Below are 14,412 nucleotides of genomic sequence, written 5' to 3'. Positions count from 1 at the left end.
GGGAGATCAATATTAGTAGAGAAATAATGCTGGGGAGAATAATGGCATTGAAAACATATAAATCCCCAGGGCCTGATAATCTACATCCCAAAATATTTAAGGAAGCGTCTCTAGAAATGGATGCATTCTTAGTCATCTTCCAGGATTCTATAGACTCTGGAACAGTCCCTGTCGATTAGAAGGTGGCTAATGTCACTCCAATATTCAAAAAGGGAAATAGAGAAAAAAACAGGGAAACATAGCCCAGTGAGCCACACATCAGTAGCAGGGAAAATTCTTGAATCTATTATCAAGGGCTTTACAGCAGAATATTTAGAAAGCAACAGCAGGATCAGACAGAGTCAGAATGGATTTAGGAGGGAAAAATCATACTTGACAAATCTGTTGGAATCCTACAAACTTGTAATTAGTAGAATTGACACAGGGAAACCAGTCAACATGTTAAATTAAAACTTTCAGAAAACATTTGACAGAAGTCCCACGTAAGAGATTATTGTGCAAGATTAACGGAGATGGGATTGAGGGAAATGTATTGAGATAGATAAGAAACTGGTTGGCAGAGACAAAACAAAGATTAGGAATTATTGGTCCTTTTCAAATTGGCAGGCAGTAACCAGGGGGTGCCACTGGGATTCGTGCTGGGACCCCAGCTACTCACAATATATATTAATGACTTGGAGGAGCGAACAAAATGTAACAACTCAAAATTTACAAATGATACCAAGTTGTGTGGGAGAGTGAACTGTGACACAGATGCAAAGATCCTTCAGCATGATCTGGACAGGTGGAGTGAGTGTGAAAATCAATGGTAGAATCAGTATAATTTGGATAAATGTAAGGTTACTCACTGGAAGCAAAAACAAGAAATCAGGTTACTACCTGAATGGCTAAAAATTGGGAGAGGGGAGTGTGCAGTGGGACCTGGGTGGCTTTGTGCACCAGTCTCTGAAAGTAAGCATACAGGCTCAGCAGGGGGTAAAGAAGGCAAATAGTATGTTGGTCTTCATTGTGAGAGGTTTTGAGTACAGGAGCAGGGGTGTATTGTTGCACTTATACACGGCCTTGGTGAGATCACACCTGGATATTGTGTGCAGCTTTGGCCTCCTTTTCTGAGGAAGGATGCTCTTACTCTCAAAACAGTGCAGTAAAGGTTTACCAGGCTGATTCCAGAGATGACAAGCCTGACATATGAGGACAGATGAATAAGGGAGGATCTCACAGGGGATGTATTAAATTCAAATAGGACTAGATAGGGGAGATGCAGGGAGGATGTTCCCAGTGGAAAAAGTTTCCAGAACCAGGGGTCACTGTCTGAGGATTCAGCATAAACAATTTAGGGCAGAGATGAGGAGACATTTCTTCACCAAAAGAGTGGTGAGCCTGTGGAATTCATTACCACAGGAAGTAGTCGATGCCAAAACATCGAATGTATTCAAGAGGCAGCTAGATATAGTACTTGGGGAAAATGTGATCAAAGGTTTTGGGGAGAAAGCAGGATTAAGTTATTGAGTTGGAAGATCAGCCATGATCGTGATGAGTAGTGGTGCAGGCTTGAAGGGCCAAATGGCCTCCTCCTGCTCCTATCTTCTATGTTTCTTAACATGCTTTCTCATTTGTGTCACTGCCCAAGATGAGTTTCCTTCCATTTGTATTTTCCTCTCATACCTCATGCCAAAGTGCTACACACAAATGGAATGCCATCATTGTTAATATTTGCGTAAATACAATGTCCATAAACTATGTCCAAAACAGTTGTATCAGAGATAATGGGAACTGCAGATGCTGGAGAATCCAAGATAATAAAGCTGCACACTTTATTATCCAAAACAGTTGTGTTGGATGGAGGTAAAACTGGGTTGCTGATTTTCTCTCATCTATGTTAGCCTGTTACAGGAATTCAAAATTTACATGACTGTCAGCAACATTGGAAAATCCATTAGCATTTTGTGAAAAAGGAAATGTAACATTTAGATTCTTACAATTAATTATTAAAATACAAAAAGAAATATATGATTAACCATGTTTCCCTTTGGTTAACCAAACAGTGTTGAATCTTACATAATAATTACCAATGACAGTAAAGTTGAGAGGAGTTGCTAAGTCCTATCATGCTAGAAACTTGAATTAAGTTAATAGATATAGCCATTAATCCTGGATACTTCATTTCAACTGTACAGGTCCATTCAGCTTACTCATACTTTCAAGGTCAATTAATTTGGCAAGTCAATTTGTCATGCAATGTTTTAATGTTCACTGTTCAAACAAACTGTCAAAAATGAGTCAAGATAAGCAAAAGAATATTGATTGGAGATTGCTCTTTAAAGTCTTTAAAATAAAAGCATTTAAAATCTTCTCTTACTGTGAACTCCTGAAAAAAAAAGAGTATTTATGATTTAACTGAAGTTCTTACATTATGTTAAAAGATTATTGCTGATGATTGAAAGCAATCAAACTAATCCTCGTAACTACAACAGACCTTACAAAAGCTTACGTGTTATTTTGAAGTTTAGGCGTTACAGTTAAAATAGGTCTATAATTTTGGCTCAACTGTCTTTGAAAATTCAATAAATTAAAGTAGAGCAGAGAATGCAAGGGAACCTACCTGCCTTTAGGGGCTTCTGGTGTGCTTTGCGACATTATAACAATGACTAAACTTCAAATACATTCAATAGATTATCTCATGCTTTGGGACATTGTGAGGCGAAAGTTGCTATGAAAATGCGAGTTCTTCAAAAGTTGAGGTCAAATTTTATTTAAATGTTAAATAAGGATAACTTTTGTTTTCTGAAAATTGACTGAACGTATTATAGACTTTCCTTTGGTCTGAGATCCAACTTGAATGTTTAAAACATGAGACATATCTGAGAATTTTGAGAAGATTTGTAACTCAGGTTGAGGTTCTGGACGTGATTGGCTCCAAATCAATGGAGCCAATCGACCACCCCCTGAGAAAAAGAACAGGAAATGACATCACCAACCCAAGGAAACCTAACCAGATAAATAGTAAGCGGGACATAACACCAGCGCTTCGTCGGAGGTTCACTGATGATGTTACCTAGAATGGTGACGAAACGTCTGAAAACTAACCTTCCAGCTCAGCGAGCAAACTCACATCCAGAACATATCTGAGAAACCTGATTGAATTTTTTGATAAGTTACCTAAAGTAAGGAACAGGAGAATGTCCAAGCATGTAATTTGTATGGACTTTCAGACCTTTTCTTCCAGACTTATTTACTCTATTCAGCTTTCTTATGTTTTTGAAAATGTCTATCTCATCTCTTAACAGTCTTGTTCTCTCCAAAGAAAACAGTGACAACCTCTTAATCTATCTACATAATTGACATTCCTCATCCTGGAACCATTATTTTAAACCACTTCTGCACTCTTTCTGATCATTCCACATTCTTCCTATAATGTTGATCCAAAAATTGTACAAAATAATACAGCTAAAGTCAAAGAAGTGTCCCATTCAGGTTCAACATCACCTCCTTTCTCTCGTACCTATGTTAATAAAGCTTGGGAGGCTGAATTTTCTGGTAATTGCCTTCAACCTGTACTGCCACCTTCAATGATTTGTGCACATGCACATCCAGAACCTTTCATTCCTTCAACTTCTTGAGAATTTTACCTCCTGTTTTATATTGTCTTTGAATATTCTTCCTCCCAAAATGCACTGCCTGTCATTTTTTCTGACTTAAAACCTATCTGCCACACATCAACCCAATCTACTGACTTGTCAATGCCCTTTCGGAATGCTACACTGACCTTCTTGCAGTTCATAATTCTTCCAAGGTCTGTGTCACCTGCACTCTTTGGAATTTTCTACTTCACACCAAAACCTAAGTCATTAATATTTATCAGAAAATGCAAGGGTCCCAATTTTGGGCACTGAGGAATTCCACTGCAAATCTCCTCCTACCCAAAAAATACCATTGACCATAACACTGTTTCCTATCATTCAGCAAATGTTGCATCCACACTGCTACTGTCCTTTTTATTCCATGGCATATAATTTTCCTCACAAAAGGTTGTTCAATGGCACTGCATCAGATACCTTCCATTAACACCACATCAACAGTGTCATCCTCTTCAAACCTTTCTGTTGCCTCTTCATAAAATTCCAGCAAGTTAACTAAATTTTGTTTCCCCTTTAGAAAGTCATGATGGCTCTTCCTAGTTAACCCACCTTTTACTATATGACTACTATATCTATGCTAAAGAATTGTTCTCAAAGGTCCCACATCACTGAAGCTAAACTGACTGGCCTCGGCTTATCCTTACAGCCTTCCTTGAATAAGGTTGGGATGTTTGCAATTTTCCAGTTCTCTGGACCTTCTCCAAGCCCAGTGAAAACTGGAAGATTATGCCCAGTGCCTCTGCAAACAACATACATTTCCTTAAAAATCTCTTTCTTTGTTAATGAAATATGTAAGCTATTGATTTAACATCTTATACATACCCAATGTCTCCATGTGTAAATCCCCTTTCGAGTCTGAGCAGCCTTGATCCTTGCATAGCACACTGGTTAGCACTGCTGGCACACAGTGCAAGGGACCTGGGTTTGATTCCAGCCTTGGGTGACTGCCTATGTGTAGTTTGAACATTATTCCCCTCTCTGTGTGAGTTTCCACCAGATTTCCTCCTACAGGTGAAAGATGTGAAGATTGGACGGGTTGGCCATGTTAAATTGTGTTGTAGTGTCCAGGGATGTGCAAGCTAGATGGATTAGTCATTTTCATCTTTGATGTGCATTTTGCCTCCAGCAGGGGATCTTTATTTGATGAAGCAATACTCAGTGCTGTCCTTCATAACATAAGAAATTGGGAATGGGAAACGTGTTATTCAAAAATCCAACAGATGTTTGTCGCTCTGATATATCATATATTCATTAGCATATTTGTGTCTAGACTAACATGAAGCTGTTTAGTTCCAGTGACTCCATCAACATTTCAAGTGAACCAAGTTCAGAGAGAATCTGAGACCTTTATATCCTCAGATCAGGAGCTACAGTACAGTAATAACAGCATGAGTATTCTCTTAAAGATGTATTAGCAAACTGGCCTTGAGACATAAGGCAGCAACTGTATCAGAGATAATAGGAACTGCAGACGCTGGAGAATCCGAGATAACAAGGTGTGGAGCTGGATGAACACAGCAGGCCAAGCAGCATCTGAGGAGCACAAAAGCTCATATTTCAGGCCTAGACCCTTCATCAGAAAAGTGGGAGGGGAGAGGATTCTGAAATAAATAGGGAGAGGGGGGAAATGGATCGAAGATGGATAGAGGAGAAGATAGGTGGAGAGGAGGCAGACAAGTTAAAGAGGTGAGAATGAAGCCAGTATCTCCCCTCCTCCCACTGCATCCCAAAGCCAGCCTAGCTCATCCCCGCCTCCCTAACCAGCTCTTCCTCTTACCTATCCCCTCCTCCTACCTCAAGCTGTGCCTCCATTTCCTACCTATTAACTTCATCCCACCCCCTTGACCTGTCTGTCCTCTCCAGACTGACCTATCCCCTCCATACAGCCCCACCTACACTCACTTCTACTGGCTCCATCCCTGGCTCTAACGTGTATGTGTCCTCTCCACCAATCTTCTCCTCTATCCATCTTCGATCTGCCTCCCCCCTCCCCATTTATTTCAGAACCCTCTCCCCTTCCACCTTTTCTGATGAAGGCTCTAGGCCCAAAACGTCAGCTTTTGTGCTTCTATGATGCTGCTTGGCCTGCTGTGTTCATCTAGCTCCACACTTTGTTATCTCTATAAAGCAACAATTGTTTCTTTTATCCTTAATTTAGTCTTTGTTTTTGAATTTTAGCTAATAATTGAAGTACATTTTGTACAAAAGCTTTCAATATCATAACTTAACCTTCATCTGACTTAACACATAAATTAACACATAAATTGGCATATGTCTGTTCGCCAAAGGTATTAGGGATATGGTGCATCAAGAATTGTTCTTTCATAAAACTCTGGATGAGATGTCCTTTTTTTCCCTTCCATTCTGATTACTAAGAGTTCAGTCGAATAAGTTTTGTGGAACTGATTTAAATTAGCAGGCTTGGTTAAGTTCCAAGATGCAGTATTTCTATTGCAACTACTCTGCCTAAACTTGAGCAGCATAGCACCAGATTAATGTGCTTACTGAAGGACTCCACATCTTTGTGCAATAAAACAAAATAATTATTCAGTTCAAAAAGTAACAAGTTGATAGAAGTGAGGTGTTGCAACATGAACCTCATGCTTTGGCTATCGAACCATTCCCATTCGCTGAACTATACCTGGAATACCTTCTGTTTGGTTTCCGTCTTTTGCTGAGAGCTTGATGAAAAGAAGCATAAGTTGGAAAGGGCCACTAATTTTCTTCTATAAGTAGGTTGAAAGACAAATTTGTTGCCTTTCCTTAAGAATGATACAGCGATCAATTCTTGAAATGCAGACAAACAACTTTTTTTGGAAGTGATAAAAAAAGTAAGCATTGTGCTGTTAGACATTGAAGAGTATTAACAGTAAATATTGAAAGAAAGGAACGAGCAGATTAGTGCTTATCAGATTATGCATTCAGATATTGAGATGCAAGGGGGATGTTTTTCAATTATTTACATTTAATGATCAGTAACAAAATGGATATATCCAATCTAAAGTGAGGGTAGAGAGTACTTCCGCCGATTCCCTATTGATTTAGCAGTCTACTCAATTCTACAATTAGCTTGTCAAATGTACTCACTAATTTCTCATTTTACAATATTTAACAGGGGTCATTGTACAAATATCTGCAATTTTATGAAGTGTTTAATGTAAAAGTACTGAGAAATAATGTGGCTATGTATAAAATGAATATGGAAAATTTCTCTTGCTATTGTCCAGGAGGCCTTGTACTCTTTCTATCTGCTCTCTCTCAGCATTTATTTGTTCAGAGTGCATTGTGTCAAGTGCTTTCAAAGTTCCCATTTTTTCTACAACATTGGAATTGTTCTCTATTCATTTTTGTCCAGGAAGATAGACAAAAGATGCAAAGCAAGCTAAGTTACGCTACAGCCAGATTGTGTCCTCAAATCAATAATCTCAAATCAGCCAGAAGCACATCCACCTGTATTTGCCAGAGAGTCTCAGTCTGCAATTGCTTTAAGTCTCCTGGGAGACAGTGACAGAACTGTACTAGATGATTGAAGAGCTTGTTGAAATGCACCATAATTCTGGGACAGCAACAATCAGCTGCACCCTCCACTTCTGCACTTCCTACTGCATCCAGCAAAATGCCAGTACTCTTCTGGGAGTGTCAAATAGAGCCAGCCTCTGCATTCTGACGCACCATCCTAGGCAAACCTAAAATAAGCCATGATATGGGCAAGCGCAACCAACAAAATGAGTCCATTGTGTGATGAGTGATAATTATCTGCCAAACAACTGTGATTGAAGCCCGTATTATTTATGCATTTCAAATATCTCAGTGCCAGACCCAAATGTTTTTACTGGAATTACAATGAGAACGCTGCATAACCCAAATGAAAAATGCTTTTAAACATAACTTACTGCTTCCCTGGTTGCAGCTGCCATATCTGAGATAGGTAGATTGCTGAGGACGAGGTCAAGTAAGATTTCCCTCTTGTTGGATCTCTCAGCATTTTTCACAAAACCATTTTAGTGGCTTTGTCCTTTCGCCTTGACTTGCTCAATCAATAATAGTGATGTCGATCCATTCCTGTTGGTGGGCCTTAATGACCCTCCGTATGGAGTCTATTCTTTGCCCTAGCCACCCCATAGCGCCATCTAATTAAAGTTTGGCATGATGGTGCTCTGATTTGTCAGCCAAGATGGGTTGCTACATACTAATCAGCAAGAGGTTTTCTCACCCAAGTTTGACCTGATGCTGTGATGCTTCATGAAACCCAGAGTCAATGTTGAGAGGTGCCAGGGCAACCTATCGCTGTGCTACCACAACTGGCATCTGCCAATAGTCCAGCAAATGCCCAGGGGTAGTGACGGCATGATTATATGTAAGGTATAATTCTGATTATACTGTTGATTGACTTATTCTATGGGACAGCTCTCTTAATTTTGACACTAGTGACCAGTAAGGAGTCATTGCATTATTGAGAGGATTGGCTCTGCCTTTCCTGCTACTAACACCAGTTCAGGGCTCAGTTTTAATTCCTTTGAGACTTTGTCATAGTTTTGATACAACTGAGTGGCTTGCTATGACATTCCAATGCTGTGACATTTCTTTCCTAATTTATACTAGTATAATAGATGGGTTAAAATGATAACCAGTGGCACATTCATGGCTATTTAATATTTAATATTGAGGTCAAATTCCACCATCTGCCAAGGGAGTTTATAAACTTGGGGCCCCAAAACATTACCTGAATCTCTCATGTAATATTTGAGAGGCAATATTATGACAACATTATTTGCTATTATGCAGGATTAGATCATTTATGATCTTGAGGAAACTGTGTATGAATTATTTCATTAGAGACCATAAAACAGATGTAATTAAGTACAGATGGAGACCTTCTTCAAGCTCAGAAACTGTGCCTTTTTTTTTCTGTTGTTCATGCTTCACTCATGTAGTATCTCAGTCAATCACTCTCCTAAACTCTAAAATCATGGAATATAGCTATGTAAGCATCATTTGAAATGATGTGTTTTGGCCAACATATTTGGCTTAACTACCCTTTTTCTTAGTCATTCCAACATGTTATTCATGAAAAATCACCAAAAGCACTGGAGAAACTGCATCAGTGACAATATACCATTTGTTTGTTTGCTGGCTCCCTACTGCGATGAAGATTCTCTGCTGGTCAGATTCTAGAAAACATACCAAAGCTAAATCATTCTAGGTTTCTCAGCAGAGATAGTAGGAAATGTAGATGCTGGAGAATCTGAGATAAAAAGGTGGAGAGCTGGATGAACACAGCAGGCCAAGCAAAATCATAGGAGTAGGAAAGCTGAAGGCTCTAGGCCTGAAACATCAACTTTCCTGCTCCGTTGATGCTGCTTGGCCTGCTGTGTTCATCCAGCTCTGCACCTTGTTATCTCCATTTCTATGTATTTGTGTTAGCAAGAGTTAGTAAGAGGCCATTTCATTTTAGTGTTACCAGGCCTGCAAGGAGTTCTTATGATTCCAATTATTTATTTTAGTGTTAACACAATCGTGCAAGAATAATTTGGGGATAATTATTTCAAATTCAATGCAAGTAAACCCTATAGCAAATAAAACCTTGCTATCAGAAATTTAAACAGAAACAACTAGATGTAAAAAATACTATTCCTGTGTAGCATTGCTGCTATTTAAAGGCTTCAGCTGAATGTTATTGACAGCGTAGATATTGCAAACTCAGCTTTTTAGAATGTTCTGATGGATGGTATTTCCAGTGCTTGGAGTACAATATGGTTTGAGGACAAAGACGTGGTTGGAGGGGAGGGTGTAATTACGGAAAGTAGTATGTGTAGAGCGAGTTTGAAAGATGACAGCAGTCAAGAAATGCCAGTTCCTTTTCAAATAAGCATGGTATTCTGATGTCAGACAGTGGTGACTGAGGAAACTTAGTAGGAATAGTAGCTATTCATCAGCCAAGGAGCAGAATATTTTTATTTTCACCTTCTCTTGGGCTTCCTCAATGTTCATTTCGGATAAGCTTTGAGGGGCTGCAAAGGCTCTAGTGGTTGCTTTGCCCTAATTTTATGCTTCCATTTACCATCTTAATGACCCATGCAAGCAGAAACTCTCTAAGCTCCCACTACCCTTACTTAGCTGCTTGTATTGGAGCATGCTACATGCCTTGAGCATATTGCATTATGCAGATCTAAAGTGTTTGTGCATTATAATGCAGGGAGCATGGGCAGTTCAATATCTCAGATATTCAGATATCTTTGACCTTTATGAAGAATCCATGTATCAAAATATCTGCCAGTCAAGCGTTATCAAGAGCCCACAATATGCAAACTATTTTTTATAAAGTCAGAAATATGGAAAGAATTGCAAGTAAAATAGTTTAAGTACAATTTCCATTGATAACAATCTTAAAAGAATATCTTTTCATTGGCATAGAAGCCAAAAGCAGCTTTTTTTTTATTCATTCAAAGATGAGGGTGTTGCTGGCTAGGCAGCATTTATTGTCCATCCCTAATTGCCAATAGGCAGATAAGAGTCAACCACATTGCTGTGGGTCTGGCATCACATGTAGACCTGACCAGGTAAGGATTGCAATTTCCTTCCCTAAAGGACATTCATGGATCAGATGGTTTTTTTTCCTGACAATCGACAATGGATTCACAATCATCATTAGATTCTTAATTCCAGATATTTATTGAATTCAAATTCCACCATCTGCCATGATGGAATTTGAACCTGTGTCCCCACAATGATGTCTTGGTCTGTGGATTAACAGTCCAGTGATAATACTACATGGTCATCACCTCCCCATCTAATACTAGCTAATACGAAACAGATCAACAGTCTGCAGAAGTTCAGATATAGTGGCAAAATGCAGAAAGAAAACAAATTCATGATTAATTTCTAAAACTAGTAATTAATTTCTAAAAACTAATGTCTGATGAGATCATTTTTAATTAAAATTTGTGAGGAACATTAGATAATCATAAATATGTTTCAGGCAGAATCCATTTTCTTCACTGATTTAGGTTCTATCAGCACGTAAAATGTTACATTGTAAGTTACAGATTTATTTGGATGCCTTGATACAAAGTGGCCAATAAGCGAATAATTAGAAAACAAGAACAGAGATGTATTGCTGAGGCAGTATAAGTCTCTGGTCAGACTGCATTTGGAGCATTGTGAGCAGTTTTGGGCCCTTTATATTTGGAAGGATGTGCTGGCATTGGAGACGGTCTGGAGGATGTTTACTAGAAACATCCTGGGGATGAAGAACTTATCATGTGAGAAACAGTTGAGGACAGAGTTTGCACTCGATGCGGTTTAGAAGGATGAGTGGAGTTTTCATTCAAACTTACAGAAAACTAAGAGGCCTGGAAAGAGAGGATGTGGAGGAGATATTTCCTCTCGTAGGAGAGACTAGGACCTAAGGGCACAGCCTCACAATGAAGTGTTGACTCTTTAGAACTGAGATGAGAAGAAATTTCTTCAGCCTGTGCGTGGTGAATGTGGAAATCATTGCACAGAAGGGTCTGGAGACCAAGTCATTGAGTGTACTTAAGACAGTGGCAGATAGGTTCTTGACAAGTAAGGAGATCTAGGGTTGTGGGGAGAAGGCAGGGGAATGTTTTGACGAACATATCAACAGCGATTGAATGTTAGAGCAGACACAATGGGCTGAATGGCTGAATCCTGCTCCTACATCCATTGGTCTTGTGGTTTTATAATGTAGGAAAACAAGTTTCATATCATATCTCTCGCAAAGTCTCCTAGTTATGGAATGTTGACCCAGCTATCCTATCCTATCACGGTTAAGACAATTTCAATTTAACTAGAGGATATTGCCTGCCAATTTTAATTAAATGCATCATAAAATTTTGATGACATCTAGTACACCACATTAATATAAAATTATACTTCTCTTTATAATTTTTTTAGACTAATGAAATAACAAAGTTAAAGTAATTTACCTGTTAAGAATTTGATGGCTTAGAACATAAAATCATAGGGTTGACAACCTTTAAAGAATTCCTAAAGGGAGGTTACAAATTTGTTTCAATAGGAGTTGACCTAAATTTCAACGTGGCTTTTGTATGTCAAATTAAGCTGCATGAATAGTCGAAGCATATATCATAACATCCGAAGTACAAATGCTCATTAATAAAGGAAATCATACTCGCAACTGGATATATTGTTTAAAAAATTGAACTTTGTCTATCAACATGACATTTTGTTATGTCGTTCTCAAACTCTATCATGAGTTACTAAGTTGCTGAGATAAAGCAGTTAATGTCAATCTCTACAGCAAATATTATGCACATTACTGGAGAAGGCGAATTAACCAATAAATTCGAAAATTATGAAGGTTATTTATATTGACCTAAGAATTTCAGAAAACATGGCAATGAGAAAGACTTTTGACCCATTAAGCTCACTAATTGAAGATCGGACTATACTTTTATGAAATATTGCACAAGTACTTCAGTAACAACCTTAAAAGGACCTTTACAAGCAAAAATGAGATTTATTTTTGCTAATATTCATTGATCCATTTTCACACGGTGTAGGAAGGGCACAACAGTACTAAGCATTGATCAATGGCCTATTAATACTTTTGACCTTAATACCACAATCTCCCTCTTGCAACCAAGAGCAATTGGAATTTCAGTCCCACTGAAAGATAGACCTACAAACCAATGTTACCTGTTGTTTCTTGTTTTGTATTTCAGTAGTGTTCTTTCATATATCACACACAGTCTGCTGAACCAGCATAATAAAACAAATGCCTTAAACTTCAAAACTGAAGGCTTTTTTTTTGTTTTTGCTCAAGTAATGGAGATGTAATTTTGTGTGACCAGATATGCACACATGTATGGAATTACTGAAGGAGATATGTCATCAAATGGTGCTTGAAATTGTACGTGTCAAGCAATGTAAATTGGTATTCATTTCTCTTCTTTCAGATGAAGATTATACAGATTTCTTTAACCTCTTTAAGCTCAGTTTAATATCACCATTTGACTAAAACAGATCAGTCTGCGTTGCAGAAAGCATTTGCAACATGATTATTATTGAGTTACCTTTATAAAACATCACTAAATAGAAATACCGATATTAGTTAAAACATGGATTATGCAGTATGACATTAAAGAAATGTGGGTACATAATCAGGCACAGTATTCATTTCTTTGCAGTTTATCCAGAAGGAAATGTTAAAAAAAGAGGAAAGAAACACAATAAAAAGATATCCTAAAGAGATACTGCAACCTGACACTCCTAACAGAGATGGCATTGAAGGAGAGCCATTCTTGAGAAAATGATGCCACATAGCCCACGGTGTCCATTAATACATTAATGATAATTAACATGAATAGATGCAAACATCACAAGCTGCACATTCTCCAGGAAGAACTCTCATGAGCATTACTTCCCAGTGGGTGCACTTCATCATGAATTCACCACTTCTGTTAATTCTGCTTGTTGAAAATCTTTCTAAGCATTCACCTGTTTTAACATGATTTTTTTTTGCAAAAAAGACTTGCTGAATGTCCCTTGTGCTGAATAATATCAAGAACACTTGAATGCGTCTGTGATTTGTTTTAATTGAGAAACATATGCTATGTGGTAAGCTAAAAGAATCAATGAAGTATATCAGGAAATAATACTAAGACAATGGCAACCTTGAATCTTAAAAAAAAGTGGTAAATCTTGACTTCAATAAAATTAACAAAAATAGAAATTACTGGAAAAGCTCAGCAGGTCTGGCAGCATCTGTGGATAGAAATCAGAATTAACATTTTGGGCCCAGAACTGAAATTAAGTTTGGACAGATATAAAATGGACTTCTAATTTGTTATCACTCATAAGAGAAATACAATGTTTCATAATTCTGCAGATTCTTGAAAGAAATTCAAATTAATAAGGAATTATGGGCGAAATCATCCAGATTCCAGGCAGTTGGAGACAGCATATATGACCAGAGACATACAAAATTCTCGACAAACTGAATTTGTAGGAATTGCCCAATGGAATTTCAAAATTGCCAGACACTTTTCCCTCTCCCTATACCTTTGAAAAAGTCTCAAACTTTAACTCAGAGTTAATCTAGCTGACTGTCACCCTGCTAAGTGAACCACCTACCACACTAATTAGCTTTCACCCTACCTGCACCTTAAACCCTGCCACCCTACTCATCCATCACTCTATATCACATACCATCCTACACACCTTACCCCTTATCAACTTACCACACCTATCCTATTCCTTTATCCACTGACCACACTGCCCTACCTCCTCAATCACCTACCTCATTTACCTCCCTTGTCAATTTACATCACTCACTTAACATACTTACAAACTTACTCAAGTACACATTCAGTCATTTTCTCATACACTCAGATGATCTCACTGCGAAGTTCTGCGGCATTGAAAATTTACTTTGGTAACTGAAGCAGCACGTGCCCTAAAAACTGGGCATGGCTTCAAGGTGATTTCATTCTGCACCCCAACCAAGAAATCATGTGTAGGACTCTGCCTCTGAAGATCAGCCAGAAAAGTCAGAGAAAGGTAAGTAGGTTTTTGTTTGGTCAGCATTGGGGTTCTGACACTGATCACAAGATTTGGATCATTATACAATAGATACTTATTTCAACACATGTCAACACATAGTTGGAGGAATGTTACTGCAATGATCAGAGGAGCACTATTCAATAATTAAAAGTAAGGGACACAGTAAGTGAAAGGCTCTGATGGAATGGAGAGAGAATAAAGGCTGCAGATATGAAAACTAACTATG

The sequence above is a fragment of the Stegostoma tigrinum genome, chromosome 1 (assembly GCF_030684315.1).
Source record: "Stegostoma tigrinum isolate sSteTig4 chromosome 1, sSteTig4.hap1, whole genome shotgun sequence".
Taxonomy (NCBI): Eukaryota; Metazoa; Chordata; class Chondrichthyes; order Orectolobiformes; family Stegostomatidae; genus Stegostoma; species Stegostoma tigrinum.
The sequence above is the reverse complement of the archived record's forward strand: the minus strand, read 5'-3'. Positions refer to the sequence as shown.